The sequence below is a fragment of the Triturus cristatus genome, chromosome 2_2 (genome assembly GCF_964204655.1).
Source record: "Triturus cristatus chromosome 2_2, aTriCri1.1, whole genome shotgun sequence".
NCBI lineage: Eukaryota > Metazoa > Chordata > Amphibia > Caudata > Salamandridae > Triturus > Triturus cristatus.
This window is the reverse complement of record NC_140582.1, coordinates 1,115,173,516-1,115,190,414: the sequence shown is the minus strand read 5'-3', so window position 1 is coordinate 1,115,190,414 and position 16,899 is coordinate 1,115,173,516.

Below are 16,899 nucleotides of genomic sequence, written 5' to 3'. Positions count from 1 at the left end.
ATAGAAAAACGGATTATAGAAAAATAGAGTTTTTTTAAAATCTCAGGACATTTATATACTTGATAAAAACTCAAAAGAACAGTACAAAGTTCCTTATGCAATGTCATCACCAAACATAAATTAGTGCAAATGAGTATCACCAAAGAACCAGGCAGCCATATTCAAGTAGGTTGAACAATGGAAAAAGTAGATATTAGTAACATATATTTGTCATTGGTTGTATTTTAGTTGAACAAAGACGATCTTATAACTATAGATACTATTCAAGTACTCTCTTATAGGTAGGAACCACATTACGAAAAATCCTTAAAATAATCAAACTCAAATGCTACCATTCTGTCAGGAAAGGGATGAAAGTCAATGTGTCATACAGCTTAATTATAACAGAAAGTCTCCAAGAATGTAAAATCATTCATGGGCTGTTAACACACATATCCAAAATACAGTGTCACCAAACTTTAATACAAAGATCCACATTAGGGAAGGCATTATAAAGTAGCTACTTTCTGCCATTCCACAAATTGATTGAGAACCTTTTCCACAGTTTTTGCCCACCAAATCCACCTGTTCTCTTTCATTGTAAGCAGGCGATCTACATCATGTCTGCATTTTAAACATTTAACCAAGTCCAAGCCAAACCATTTCATTTGGATTGGAGCATGCACCTGCAGCAAATAGTGATCGACCTATAATGCATTAGCCATTTTGCACCTTATATGTGATTGATGTTGCACTATGCGTTTTTTTGACTTCTTGTGTTGTTTTTCCTATATAATATAAGGAACAAGGATACTCAATGCTATAAATAACATTTCTGTAACAACAGTTTGAATGGTGTTTCAAAACCCACTATTTTTCATTCAAGGTACATGTTTTTACTGTGGCGCAGGCTGAACAATTCCACCAAGGGTAATGACCAGCTACAGGTTTTAGGCCCGAAGATGTTGTATCGATTTGGGTTCAGGATCATTATATGCCTTGCCCAGATAATCTTTCAGCTTATTGGGCCTGCAGCACTGATTAGGTCGACCACTTAAGTAGCACTTTAAACATGTCTCAGGCCTACCATTGCAGACCGTGTGTGCAATTTTGAACTTCCATTTCAACCTGGCAAAATAATCTTTTTCCAGGCCCAAACCTTTCTTTTAATACATATTAATCACCCTTTGGGTAGGCTTTGGTCACCCCAGAGGGCAGGGTGTATGTAAAGCAGGATATGCACTATGAGAAACCAGGACCTGTTTGCAGAGTCACCTCAATTCTTGCCCCCATATTGACTACTAGATGCTGGTTTTCTGACACTGATTGTGCCCTGGAGTATGCTAACCAGACCCAGGGCCTGTGTCTGATTAAATGTACATGGTAATTAGGTATAATTACAATTGTTACAGTCAAGCTACCTGTAAGTCCTTTATATATGGTAGGGTCTGAAGGCTCAGTGGATTTAATGTACTTGAGTGTGCACTACTGTGGTGCCTGTTGTCATTTTAAAAGCCGGCCATGCATTGCATCCTGCTTTTGTTAGCTTAAATTATATGCAAATATGACATTTGGAATTAAAGGTACTTCCAAAGTCTCAAACTACCTTATTCTTACATATAAGTCACCCCTAATGTCTCCCCTAGGTTGCCCAGGGGTAGGGTGCCTTGTAACTATACGCAGGGATATTATAAAATATGTTTTATAGGCCCTGGTGAGGGAAAGATTGCCAATTGCATTTTTCCCATTGTAGCACAATGGCTCCATGGGCTAATATGAAAAGCATATAAAGAAGTTGTAGAACTTTCTTTTCTGTAAGCCAAAATCCAGCCTTCCAGCAGCCCTGATCTGATTGGTCAGCTTCTGTCAGGCTGAGCCAAGCTGTCTTAATGAGGTGTGAAGTGGGCTGCCAACAAACAAAGGATTTCCTGTGGAGGAGAACTGCAAGCTGCAGAGCAAAAGGCAGAAAAGGGGTGGAGTAGCCAAATATGTCATCAAAGAGGGAAATACAGTTTAGGGCAGCACAGGCTAACCCCCACATCTTGCACCCACATCAAGAGAGGAGCCCCTGTAATTAGATTAGATGAGTGGCTGGAAGGGAAGTGTTAGTAAAGCTTTGCCACACCAATGAGATGGCTTAACCAGTTCTTAAACTCCAGGAAAAAGTTAATCCACTTTGGAATTTAGAAGAATGATGCTACCTGGGTTAAGAATATGCCAATGATATTCCATACTTTGGAAGAACTGGTCATGCCTGAGGATGGTACCCTGCACCCCTTTGGTCAGGGGTGGCATACGCTTGTCACCCAGGAGCACTGGATAGAAATGGAAGAGCTGCCTAGCAACTCGGGACTGCACCTGCTACACACTTGGAACCAAAGCCCTAAGGACTTTGTCTTGCAACAGAAAGTGGAAGGAGTGGATTTCCTGAAAGGAACAGGTTAACTGAGCTCACCTGCACAATTTTCACCAAGAAATTCCCAGCCTGACGTGCGTCCAGTCAACATTTTAGGATTTGGCCAGGTACATTGTGGGAAGTGTAGTCCTATCATCCCTAGGGGCATCTCAGAGAGTCTAGACCCCTGGATTGGTGTTGTAGACACCTTGAACCCTCAAGGAGACCTTCTGAAGAAGACGCAGAAGTTTGGAGAAATTTGGAGCAACTATGGTAAAAAGCTCAATAAGTGAACCGACCAGTTGTTGAGAGTCAAGCAGGTGACGTCAAACCATGACCCGGCCTGGATTTCAGGTTCATCCAGTGAAAGCTCTGGAGCTCCAGCCGTTCACAAGACTTCCAGGAGTTGACCAGGGCCTGGCGCTGAGCAAGTCAATGATGTTAATGTGGATCCAGCCTGATAAAGTGCCTTTGCTCGACAACAAGAGGAAAAAGCTCAGATAAAAGTACAAAGGATACAATAGGACCCATGCCTCCCACTTACTGAACCTGACCAGGGCTCCATCGCAGTTGACGATGAACTCTGAGTTTGTCCAAGTTAAGCAGGACCAGATGCCCGAAAGTGGTGCTTTGGTTTTTAAAGCAGTAGAACGTTTATTCTTTAAAAATTAATTTCTCCAGTTCCCTACATTGGATTTTCATTGTTTTGGTATCTATTTGTTCATAAAAATATAACCTATTGTTATGAATTGGTGTGAAATTGTATTGTGTCTTACATTTTTTATTTATTTGTGTTTTAAATGCTTTGCACACCTGTCTGCTTGTTGCCAGCTACCAATGGTTGAACAGGGGAATAATTTATTGAGACCTTGACTGAACCATTTGTTGTGTTTGTGGCTTTATTACTAGTGATAGATCCCTACTTATCAATACTAATAAACCATTTTCTGACATGTGCTTTTAACTTTTACATGTCGTAGTAGTGAAAAACTCCTACATTTATTCTTTTACTACTGCAAGGCCTACTTCTCCTAGTGGATAACATTGGAGTTGTCTTTTTACATGTTTTAAGTGCATTTTGCAAATGGGAAAATATAACTAGTTTATGTTTTATGTCCCTGGAATCACAATTCAAAATCCTAGCTTTTCATGGAGTCAGAATCTAAATTGCAATTCGGGAAATGTCACTTTTAGAAAGTTTGTATTAGGCTACATGAGCAACCCTTAAGTCCATGGGACTCTAAGTATGAACAATAATCAAGCAGCAATGGTATACAATGGAAAGTGTCCAAAATGGCCACAGGAAAGGAGCTCTAAGATTGGGCACTGGGATCTCATCCCCAGTGTAAATGCCTATTGCCCCCCATGCCCCGACGAGAACCAGGACTCACCAGAACACAACAGAAGGGGGTGAGCCAGAATCACGTCGTACCCTCTACAGGAAACAACAATCCGCGCCTCGATACCTCCAGGACTGCAACTGATGCCTCGGCGGGATTGTCTTGGCAGACTCCACATTAGGCGATTCTAGGACAGCCCCTCATTGGACCACCGAGAGTCCCGAAAAACAGCTGACCACAGCAAGGCACGGCAACTTCAGAAATGAGGAGAAACAAGCACCGAGCCAATTCTGATCATCGTGGCATAAACGCAATTGCCTGACCTAAGGATTGCTGTCCGTGGCACCTACACAGAACTCTCCCTGATGAAAACACTGCGCCGGTCAGTACCGGAACAATCCCAGAGAAGTGGTCTTCTCAATTGACCACCGTAGCAATTCGCCTCTGACCAAAGCATCGAAGGGAAGCGTGCCCTTCAGAAAAAAAGGATTGCTGACCCTAAATTGGTGGCTCCCTGAGTTCATCTACCTCGGACGCACGATCTTTAACTACAGCACGAGGAGCGATACTTTGCCACGCTACGCTTCTACCCTGCTGTCCCAGATGTGCTCACTGCCTGAAATCACTGGGGTGCCGGGCACTTAGATGGCCGCCCATCAGGACAGAAATGACTGATCCAAAGATGGTGGTGAAACAAGTCTACATACCGTCAAAGCGATCCCCATAACAGTGCGAGGAGCAATACTGGAAATACATAAACCCATATATATTACCCTAGAAGAACTGTAAACATCGGTCCCAGAAGCTCCCGCAGCCTTAAAATCACTGGGGGCCTGGCACTTAGGTGGCCATTCATCAGGACAGAAATGCCTAACCCAAAGATGGTGGCGCATCGAGTATTCATACCAGCAAAGTGCAACCCATTACAACAGCGCAAGGAGCAATACCTGAAATATACAAACCCAAACGAAGAAGTGGAGGACAGTTGGAAAGGAGCTGCTTGATGAGCTGCAAATTGCTGTCTGATGAGCTGGAAATATAATAACCCAAACTAGGAAGTGGAGGCCAAAATAAGAGGAGTTGCTTGATGAGCTGCAAAATAGCTGTTTGATGAGCTGCAAAGAGTCTCCCCATCGTGACAACAACATCCCCTCCCACTCCCATCGAGAACAAAAATTCAGCTCCAGTGAATCTCCGAAAAAGAACAAAGACAGGGGCTACTCACCGACACATTGGCACCTGAAATACTTTGTCATGAAGCGCATACTCAAGAACAAGAGAAACAGGTTATGTGACCTCGCTGCCTGACCTCGAAAGAGCAGACTCCAACCCACATCAACCACTCATTACTCCGATCAATGCCCTCTACCCCACTCACTACCTCCACTGCCCTCATCATCCCTCTGATCATGTCAACAGCCAATCACAGATGCGCGGACCCCTAAAAGCGGAAGGCGCACCACACTCCATCCCCTCACACCACGTGATGCCTGTCCCCAAAATAGTGGCTCCCGACCAAATTTAACCTACACCATCTGGATTAGCTCCTGACTCCCCCCACGGAAACGTAACTAACCTGTCCCAAAGGGAGCTATCCTCCTGTCCAACTATGACAAAATACCATCTGCCAGGCCAACCTCCATCAGCCTCTCCACACCAAATTACCCAAAAACACATGGTCCAAACTCCTTCTCTATCAGTTTCCCCCCCAATCTCTCACCAACAGCGAAAAGAAACTTGAAACACAGGCTGATTAGACAGCACCCAGAAACACTATTCGCGGACATATATCATTGCTCCTCCAAAGGACAGATGAAAATGGATCTCATTTTCCATACAGAAAGAACCGAAAATTAGAACTCCATTCTCAGATCACAGTTCCACATATCCAAAACAACTAACACTCCTTACAGCTACAAACTGATGATCTCAGCCCCTAACCGCCCTATGCGGAGCGGAAACACCTGTGCAACCATCTACTCTAACGGCACAGTCCTAATTCAAGCCAACAATAACAACCTAGATGCATTTGACTCCCTCTTCCCCTCGCTACGAAATGCCAACCTCTCACGCACATCTCACGCCAGACCTACAGCCTAACCCTGTACAGCCTAACCCACCAGGACAGCCCACAAACGAATCCCACGTACCTATGCCAACTCCGTCAACCTTTACTGCTAGACACCAACCGCACCTCTGTCCACCCCGCACAAAACATGCACAATACATTCCCCCTTTCCAATACGAACTGAGGTATGCCATGAATAAGGCTCTCCAACCCCCTCCCGACTGTCCCCTACACCCTCCCCCTTCATATCATCACCTCCAACAAACTACAAATGACCCCAACCCGCAGTCAACGACTCCCAACTACTTCTCGCTACCCACACGCAAGGGGACGCTGAAATCACGACACGATCCGCCTCTCCCCATACCCGCGGCCCCACACAGAGTCAATACTGACAGCTCAAACACCAAAAGACAACATAGCAACGACCAGCTCTCTCCTTCTCGGGATGACCCCGCCCAGAACACTCCCACCCCCACCTCAGAGGAGATGACGTTAGAAACTTTAATTCTAGGCCTTAACGAGATCTTACTGAACCTCGCCACACTCCAAAAGCCTAGCCAACGCCCTCACCTGACTCCCACATTTTCTAGCTCCACACACCAAAGGCCTTCCATGGCTCTTTGCCCCAGTTGGATTTCAACCCCACTCTTGAACCAGACACAGAGACCCAAAAGAACAAGAGCTGCAATGTCCACGAGCCAAGCATCGGATCTTGCCTCCTCGTATGACACCCCCTCTACTGACACCCCAAAATCCAAGATCCAGGTTATCACTGGATTCAGAAGAGACTACTCCCCTCCGAGATCCCTAAGACCTCCTGCCTTCCTCACTAACATCCCCAGGCCCCCCTTAATGAAGAAACACAAAAAAGAGGGGACCTCCATCAACTGCATGCTCATAAACTGTAGATCAGCCACCAAACATGCAACAGAGCCGGCAAAATCCTTCCACACCCATGACATAGACATTACATTCGTCACCGAGACATGGCTAAATGAGGTCTCTCCTCCAATCATGGATATGCTTGTGCCCCCAGGCTTTGTAATCATCAACAAAGACAGAAAAGACCAACGAGGAGGGGGTATAGCAATCATACACAAAAATAACATCTCTGTGACGGAAACTGACACCTTCAACTACAACACCTTTGAATGCCTAACCACTAACATCAAGACAAGTGACAACAAAACACTACTCTGCCATCTCCTCTACCATCCGCCAGGCAACATCACCGCATTCGGTGAACAGCTGTCTGACCTGACTGCTCAATGCTCACTCCGAGACTCAAACAACTTAATTCTAGGAGACCTCAACCTACACTGGAATGAAGAAAACAACTTGATAATCTTAACCCTGAATGATTTTCTACACATCAACAACTTAATCCAGCACTGCTCAGAGGAAACTTATAACAGAAGATCAATCCTAGATGCCATTATTGCCCAACGCGACACAGTCACGATCAACCACATCCTGCCCGTTGACTGGTCCGACCACCACACCATCCTATTCCACATCAACCAAACGATCCTACACCAACCCTCCATGCAAGATCCCCCCAAATGGGTGAGAAATCTAACTCAGATTCCCCTGGCTAACTTGGAAGAAAGGGTAAGCTCTCTCCTTCCCATCTACACAGTTGATCTCTCCACAACAGATCTCACCTCTCACTACAACACAACTATGACATCCATTCTGGACAAATTAGCCCACTTGAAACTGAAAAGATTCAGGAACATTCCCTCTAGATCCTGGTTCAACACAGACAGAAACTCTGAAAGAAGACATCTAAGAGCTACAGAAAGACTCTGGCAGAACAACCCTTCCACAATCCTCCGCAATCAACTCAAAACAGTACGCAGGAAGTACAAAAAACACACCAAGAACGAAAAACTTCATTTTTCTGCAACGCTCTAGACTGCGCAAAAAACAGGCCCAAAGAATTCTTCAACCTCATTAGGCAGCACACTTCTGACCCCTCTGCATCCTCAGTTCGGGCATCCAAAGACATGTGCAACAACTTTGCCAACTTCTTCAACGACAAAATCACCAAGATTGAGCTTTCACTGAATGAGAACTGCATTCCTCATGGCAGAGCCTGGCACCAGGGACAGAAGACATCACACCCAAGCACCCCACAAAACTCTGGAAATCCTTCAACCATCCCGGAAGCGGAAATAGTCAAACTGATCTCCACCTCCAAACCTTCATCTCACGTCCTAGATCCTATACCTGACCAACTGGCCCAAAAAATTAAACTCTCCCTATCCCCGCTCTGGAGCAAGATAATAAACAGCTCCCTGAGAACCGGAGTCATTACTGAAAAAACAGGCTTGGACACCAATGAATTGAACAACTTCAGACCCATCTCCAATCTCCCTCTCCTATCCAAAATCCTGGAAAGGTGCGTTCTCCTACAACTGACTCAACACATGGACAGCATTAACCTTCTAGACCCCCACCAATCGGGCTTTAGAAAAGGCTGCAGAACAGAGACAGTGATCCTTAATGTCATAGGCGATATCCACAAGTCACTCGATAAGGACCAATGCCGCCTTCTCATTCTCCTGGATTTATCGCAGCCTTCAACCCGGTTGACCATAATCTACTCATTAAGGTTCTTCAAGAAAAGGGTAGGTGCAGATGAGGTGGTTTTACATTGGTTCTCCTCCTTCCTCCACAACCGCATCCAAAGAATAAAAATCAAAAACTTCTTGTCCGACCTACACCACGTTAGGTCTGCTGTGGTTGTTGTTTACTTGTTTACCTTTTATGCCACTCATGAAACGCCCTGACTTATTCCATCAATCATCTCCGATCCGTGTACTGAGTGACTGTGAAGATACTATGTCACTGTGGTCATCATGATGGTGTTATTCAACTCAGTCTGCAGTGTACCAAGTGAGTTCCCTTCCTATATTCAAAATGCAATGTATCGGCCTGCAGTATTATTAAAAATACATTCAGGGAAAAGTGACTTGAGTTACTTTTAGTGATTAGATTATTACATAAAGTACACAATGAAGTAACTTCATGCACAACAAACAACAACAAAAGCACTCAGTCAGCGTCCAATGCATGGCATCATTCATTACCTGTTCCTTCTCATCTTCAGTTAATGGGCAGTCTCTTTCGGATCAGAACGGAGGATAGCTATAGTAGTCATCATCAATCATGTTCCACTTCTTTTGGAGGGACTAGGAAATATTTTCTTTTTTCTTCTATTTTGCATCATCCAATCATCATCTGTCTTCTTGAGGGCAATGGATTTAGGGAGATTCAGGAGGATGGAGGAGCAGGATTAGGAGGAGTATACTGTGAAATGCAGACAGCTGAAACTTGTATATGGTAATAAAACAATTAGAAGACGGTGGTGATGGATTTGTTGTGATTCAATGTTTCTAACCAGAATGACAGACACACAAATAAAAGAAAATAAGGGCAGAAGACAGTAAGAAGTGCAAGCCTAATTGTCAGGGAAGTATAGCTCGTCCTCAAACTCTGGGGGTTTAACCAGAAGTAGGTAATCATCATCTAACACACCACTTCCGTCACCTGAGCCTCTGTCCTCATCTTCCTCCCTTGATTCATGTATTGTGCAATTAGGTGGTAGAAACTGCTGATTCATTTTGATCATGGTTAACCTCTCCACGTTTTTGGGCGAGAGACTGGTCCTTCTCACTGTTACAATGGAAACAGCAAGACTAAAAACACGTTCAGAAGAGACACTTGCGACAGGGCAAGCCAGATAGTTATCGGCAGCCTGCTGAGCAGTGGCCATTGGCCCCTTTTCCCATACCAATACAGCAATGGGTTTTGATCAATGTACACCTCTGTTGGGTCGTCCAGATAGGCCTGGACCATCCGCTCAATGTTCAGGGGTGCTAAACTTTTTTCGGGCTCTTTTCTCGTTGCATCAGCACTGGACTTACCAATGCCTTGCTGTAAATACCAATCCTGTAACGATTTTAGTGGGCCAAATGATCCAGTTCTTGCTGTTGTCAATAGTGTTGGTGACTGTTCTGAGCCAAACGCACTGCCCTCAGGCTCCGAAGTTGAACTTGACGCTGGATGCCCTGCTGCAGTACTTGTTGTGGGTTTATCTAGCGGGCTTTTAATTAAGGGTGGGCGAATATTGCGTAATCGCGTTACGCAAATCTTCGCGACAACGGCAAAAATTATCGCGAACGCGCGGAAATATCGCGAATACGCGGAAGTTTTTGTCCCGCCCTTTCGCGATGTTTTTTTCGTGATCGCGTTGGAAATGTGTCGCCAACTTGCCCATGCGGTCGCTAATGGGCGCAGCCATCTTGTTTTCACTTGTCCCGCCCGCTCGTGATGCTATTTTCTGGCAATGCATGCTCGCGCTTGTTCGCTCTAGGTATTTCCTGTTTCGGAACGCGAATTGCGTGTTCGCGATGCTTTTTGCATGCTAAGGGGGAAAATATCTTGCGAACTTGCCCATGCGGTCGCAATGGGCGCGGCCATCTTGTTTTTCACTCTGTGCTATGGTTCTGGGGCCTGCTTTTCAATCCTCCCTAAATCTTTTCAATCCTTTGCTTCTGAAACCTTTTTTTTGATCATTTTTATTTATTATCTCTCTCTCTATTTTCCTGACTCTATATTTTTTGTTTTTTAACTACTTTTTCACTCTTTTTCTATTACCTGCTTTTTTCATTTCTTTTACCTACTTTTTTAATTTTTACCTTTTCTTTTCTGCCCCCGCCTACCCCAGAACCATGGCAAAGGGCCACAGGGGGCATTGCAGCCTGAGCCGCAACGCCTTCCTTGCGGAAGGCGGCGCCCACAAGGGGTGCAGGCACGGGCCATATTTGGGGAGTTGGAGTTGGCTGCACTGTTTTTTTTTGTGCAGCGCCACCTCCCCTTAACCCTGGCAGCAGGCGGCAGGCCTGGGTCCGGGTACGGGCTCCGGGAGCGTCGGCAGCGGTGGGGGAAGGTGCGCTGGGCAGTGTTTCGCTGCTCGGGTGTCCGGCGCAGTCAGAACCAGCTGACACACCGGTGGTCCAATATCCTGGACCGGGAGCAGGACCTGCTGGACCTGCTAGGAGAGGAGTTCCCGGGTCTTGGTGAGTAGCTATTTAATTATTACTACTTTGTGTCTGTTCTTCTGCTGTGTTATATATTGCGAATATATTTTTTTTCTGACCAGCTAGAATGTTGCTGCTTACATACATTACAGGTAATTTATGTTTAAAAGTCTTCTGTGATTGTTATGACACTGGTGCTATGCGCTACTAATCTTGTTATTTGCAACTTTGCGTTTGCGCTCGTTTTGCGTGATTATGTAAGAGTTTATTTTAGAAAAGTTAAGTTAGGTAATGGTAGAGTGACTCTTGTCCTTCCTTTGTCCTGTCACTAAGAGATAGGGGTGGATTGATACTTAGGTTTAGTAACTTATTATAAGTTTGTAATTTTTTAGTGGTCTGCGATGCCCCCTCTATTACGTCACGTGCTGCTGAGTGCTGCTACTGCTTACCCCAGTCCTTAGTAGAACCTTTTGTAGTTTTTTCAGTGAGTGCTAATAGGCTTAGCACTAGCAGAACATCTGCATCAACGAACCAACAATTTTGTGTATGCAAAAATACAGGCATATGTCCTCCATTTATGCATTTTTGAGGACTAAAAGAAGTGGAAATGCTTACTTAATGTACAATTAGCACACCTGGATTAGGTGGGCTCGGTCAGGTGGTACGTACTACTTAGGCTTAGTTAGTATTCTGTAATCACAATGGAACACTGGATTAGTGTAGATGAATAATAACTTGTCGGTCCGCGAATCCCGAGATACTACTTGTCGACCAGATTAGATAGGTCAATTTTATTGCAATTGTTGTTTACACAAATATTTTTTTGACAGTCTTATAAAAATATTTTATTTGTTTCACACCAATCATCAATGTTTGTCTCTTCCTTTCTTATATCTTTCATCATCAGCACCCAAGGGCAAGAAGACGGGGGCAAAGTCGTCTGGAGCAGTTCCAGTCCAGGAGGACCAGAACGAGGGCTCTTCTGCTGGCCCCAGTAAGTCTTCATGTTTTTAATATTAATTCTTATTCACTAACTTTTACTGCACCGTATTTTTTTTCCCGATCTATTGTTTCCGTTTCCTACTGCTATTTTTTACCAACAATTACCCTTCGATCTAGGCTATCTGTTTCTAGATTCTTGTTATCCCTGCCTCTAACTGCCTCTGCTATGACTCTCTGTACTACTACTATTAGTCTGTCTGTAGCTAAGCATGCCCAGTTGGCCACTCTTTATTTAAAAGGTTTTAAATAAAACTCAGATTCACCAGTAGCTCTAGCCATTGATGAGTCCAGTCCTTTGGGTTGTCTTCTTGTACTCCTTCTATTCTTCTTAATCTTTGAGGCTTTATTAATCTTGATGTTTTTCAACAATTCCCACCAACAAAATGCCCAACCAGATTTTATTATTTTGATAGGATAGAACATACTACTACTGTTGTAGGGATTTTCCACACACAGACCATTGCAGTTGCACAAGAAAATAGGATGTTGGTGATGGGAGGTTGGACCTTCCTCACACTCACACCTCAGTCAGAAAAGAACCCACCACAATCCCCTGCCCGACTAGTTATAATAGTGTTTTATTACTATTAGCTCTCCGAACCCCCCCAATAACCAATGAGTAGACAACCTAGAACATAACACTCCCGACCTCTCAGTTGTGGAAGCAATGCACAAGCACAGTTTGCACACTGTTCCTTTCGCTCACTCACTCGTGTAAGTCCATCCACATCAAATACCACCGAGTCTATGTAAGTTCAAAATTTATTTTATTTGCAACTGACAAGCTATGCACGTTGTTCTATAAGCAACAGCAAAATCCATAAGATTAAAACTATAAACATTGTTGCACTTAGTTACACTTACAAAAAGTACAAGTCCATAGAACGAAGAAAAAAAAGCGAAATCAGGATTAATAAGTGAACAGTTGTAGGAATAGGAATATAGTTTATATAAAATTATAAATGAAGATCTGAGCGAATTATGTGGACCTGTCACCTTAGAGAAGCTAGTACTGGTTACATCATAAGCTCTGTAAAGCTCTGGTTCTCAGAATGGAATCTTCCGTCTGTTAGGAGAAAAATGGTGCATGTTAGTATATTGCAAGCCTTTCTCAGTCGTTGCAAAAAGTGTAGCATTTTGGATAAGCAATATGGACTAACACCAGAACTCCATAACAAAGTGGCTTGTTTTGGTTGACCTTGTATGCAGCGCTTAGACAGTAGCAGTATGAGCTCATATGGGCTCAAAGGCGTCACTCTTTATACAACAAGCTGCGAGGTAACGACGCGTGTGCTAAAATAAAAGACACAAAGGTAAAATGGTAGCATGGCTCGGGCTAACTAAGCAGAGACTAGAATCACTCTAGGGACCATATAACTACTAGTGTCTACTCTACTACTACCTGATTTGTATTAGTGATGTATGTTGTATATGTATGTATTACTATTAACTCATTTTTCAATCTTGCTAGTGAAAAATAGGGGGAGGTGGATAATGACACCTAAAAAATGTGTAATGGTTTTTCAACGCACACTACCAACCACCAGTGCCAGGGCCAGCGGCGACGCAGCTGCTGACGGAGGAGAGGAGGAGGTGGCAGTTGCAGGAGGAGCTGCAGGGGTTGAGCCAGCGGTGGTAAGTTAGATACCTAATCCTTACTTATTGACACTCACTGCAAGGGTGTACTGTATGATACTAGTGTACAGTTGACTTACTAAGTAAGAGGTTGTTGTGAACGGTTGAAGACACCCTTTACTTAGCATTAGTAAAAGCATTAGTGGCGGGAGTGTTGTTGAGTAACCAATGGCCTCTTCTATCTGATGATTTCAACTCAGCTGTGAAAGTTTTATGGAGAAGACTAAAAGTCAGATCAGATGACCTTGATAGATGGGTTGAACAAAAAGGGAAAGAAGAGTGGAAGGGAGAAGGACGGGCGAGATTTAAGATTTATGACTGGCAGAGAAGGATTCGTGGGATGCATGCAGTATGCATACTGGTGGCTGATAGGAATCAGATGCATGGTTGGTTGAATGCCTGAAACTCCCACAATTGTTAAAGTCCAAGAAAGTTGGAGGATAGTACATATATACCACAAATGTTATGTGCTTACTAGTGCTACCGTGACACTATGTGTAGAAATATTTGTCTTGCTGCTTTGCTAAGAGTATATTTTACAATAGTCTTGTTTTTTCTTCTTATAGCTACTCCTTCCAAGGGGAAACCTGACCGGAAGGAGTTGGCAGCCAAGTCACGGCATCAGAAACTGGAGGCAATACAGAATGAATATCGACGGCTGGTGGTCCTGGAAGAGGAGGAGGAGGAGGCGGCAGCAGCTGCAGCCTCCTCCAATGCCCAGGGTCCCAGCCACCGCGGTGTGGTACGTGAAATTGAATTAATTGAATTAATGAAAACATGTCCATTATTAATTATGCCTCCCCCAAACTTCTCTTACCTTTGCTTAATGTTGAACTTAGGCACATTGATGGCTGCATGGTAATGATGGTTTTCTTTCCTAACATGCCATGGTTGAGGTGGTGGTAGTAGTAGACACTGGCAGCAGCATTTGCCAAAATAGAAAATGAGACAGTCTGTAACCTGAGAGAGAGTCTTCGAGGAGTAGTAGAATGAAGTACAGTACAGAACAGAACTTACTGCCAAACAATAATATTCCCAAATACAACAAAACATAATGGTGGTGGAGATAGCCTAGTAGTAGTACACAGCAACTCTAGTTGTGTCGAGTCACTTGACTAGGCCTACAGCACACGGACACAAGCGTAACTGTTAGTGCTGTGTAGGAGGATGACAACGAATGAAATCCATTAATCCAATCAATGACGTGAATTAATGCTGCTGTATTAGCCAGTTCCTTTGGTAAAAAAATTACCTCAGAAATATACTGCTCAGGTGGGCAAGCAGAAGAAGATCCCCGCCCTGCCTTGAAATTGAAGTACTGTTGCTTTTGCCACATCCGCCCCAGCAAGCATGTGATAAATTATTGATGTACATTTAATGTAGTCATACCTCAATAAGTCACACAGCCCAGGGGAAGAGGGTTAGGATTTGTTGAATGGTTGGGAAGGGGGTTTTGGGGAAACGTTTGAGAAAGAAAAACAGTATGCATGGACAAACATCAAACGACAGAATCTTTGTAGACTACCATATCCATATCAATATGTTAAGGGAGAAAAAGGATATAAGGCATGCATGATGATTGATGATAAGGAGAGACCCGGATTACATACAGTTTGTGTTCAGTGTTACCGGGCTTACTTTTACAGACAGCAAAGAAAATTTTAAAATATCTGTAGGGATGAATTATAGACAGAGAGCAAACCTAATAATAACAGTAACTAATAACAACAAGAACACACTGTTGTAATGATTGTTGACAAAAACATTAATCTAAATATTTAAAAGATGAAAATTGATACTGTTACTGTGTTATTCGGGTCAAATGGTGAGTTGAATCTCAGCATTCCTCTTGGTCCTCCCTTCCATGGATGCTCCGTCCAATCTTGGGTGACGCCACTGCTTGCCTCGCAGATGTAGATTCATTGGTAAGGTAAGTGTGCATTGTTGTTTTCCCAAGTATAGCACAGGGTAGGCCCGGCCTGTAATTGTAGATGCAAAAACAAAAGGGATATTGAGATTGAAACCAAGTTGAAAAAAATGGACAAGTTAATGTTGTAGTGCAACAAGAACACTTTCCGAGGCGGCATGGATGCATAATTTCTACTCTAGTCTGTTTCCAGCATTAACCTACAATACCAACAGGACAGAGCAGGCCCACGATGACGGCACCCTTTGCACATCCTCCATTTAGCGTACATTTTTTGAAAGAGTTGGACAAAGCAACATAGCATTTTACAATTGACCGCAGTCATACCACCGCTACACTTGACTCCACCGCTACACAGACATTTAGGTCTGCTGTGGTTGTTGTTTACTAGTTTACCTTATATGCCACTCATGAGACGGCTTGACTTATTCCATCAATCATCTCCGATCCGTGTACTGAGTGACTGTGTGAAGATGCTGTCACGTGGTCATCATGATGGTGTTGTTCAACTCAGTCTGGGTGTACCGAGTGAGTCCCCTTCCTATATTCAAAATGCAATGTATCCGCCTGCAGTAGAAGTACAAATTTGGTATTAAAAAAATAGGAAGGGAAAAGGGACTTAAGTTACTTTTAGTGCGTAGATTATTACATAAAGTACACAATGAAGTAACTTCATGCACAACAAACAAAATCACTCAATCAGCGTCCAATGCATGGCATCATTCAGTACCTGTTCCTTCTCCTCTTTAGGTAATGGGCAGTCTCTCTCGGATCACAAAGGAGGATAGCTATAGTAGTCATCATCAATAATGTTCCACTTAGTTTGGAGGGACTTGGAAATATTTTTTCTTTTTTCTTCTATTTTGCATCATCCAATCATCATCATCTGACTTCTTGAGGGCAATGGATTTAGGGAGATTCAGGAGGATGGAGGAGCAGGATTTTGAGGAGTGTACTGTGATATGCAGCGCAGCCAGCCAAAACTTATATATGGCAATAAAACAATTAGAAGACGGTGGTGATGGATTTGTTGTGATTCAAAGTTTCTAACCAGAAAGACAGATACACCAATAAAAGAAAATAAGTGAGGGAAGGGAGACAGTAAGAACTGGAAGTGCAAGCCTAATTGTCAGGGAAGGATAGCTCGTCCTCAAACTTTGGGGGTTCAACCAGAAGTAGGTAATCATCATCTAACACACCAGTTCCGTCGCCTGAGCCGCTGTCCTCATCTTCCTCCCTTGATTCATGTATTGTGTAATTCGGTGGTATAAAGTGCTGATTAATTTTGGTCATTGTTAACATCTCCACGTTTCTGGGTGAGAGACTGGTCCTTCTCACTATTACAATGGAACCAGCAGCACTCAAAACACGTTCTAAAGAGACACTTGCGACAGGGCAAGCCAGATGGTTTATTGCCAGCCTGCTGAGCACTGGCCATTGGGCTCTTTTCCCATACCAATACCTCAATGGGTTTTGATCAATGTACACCTCTGTTGGGTCGT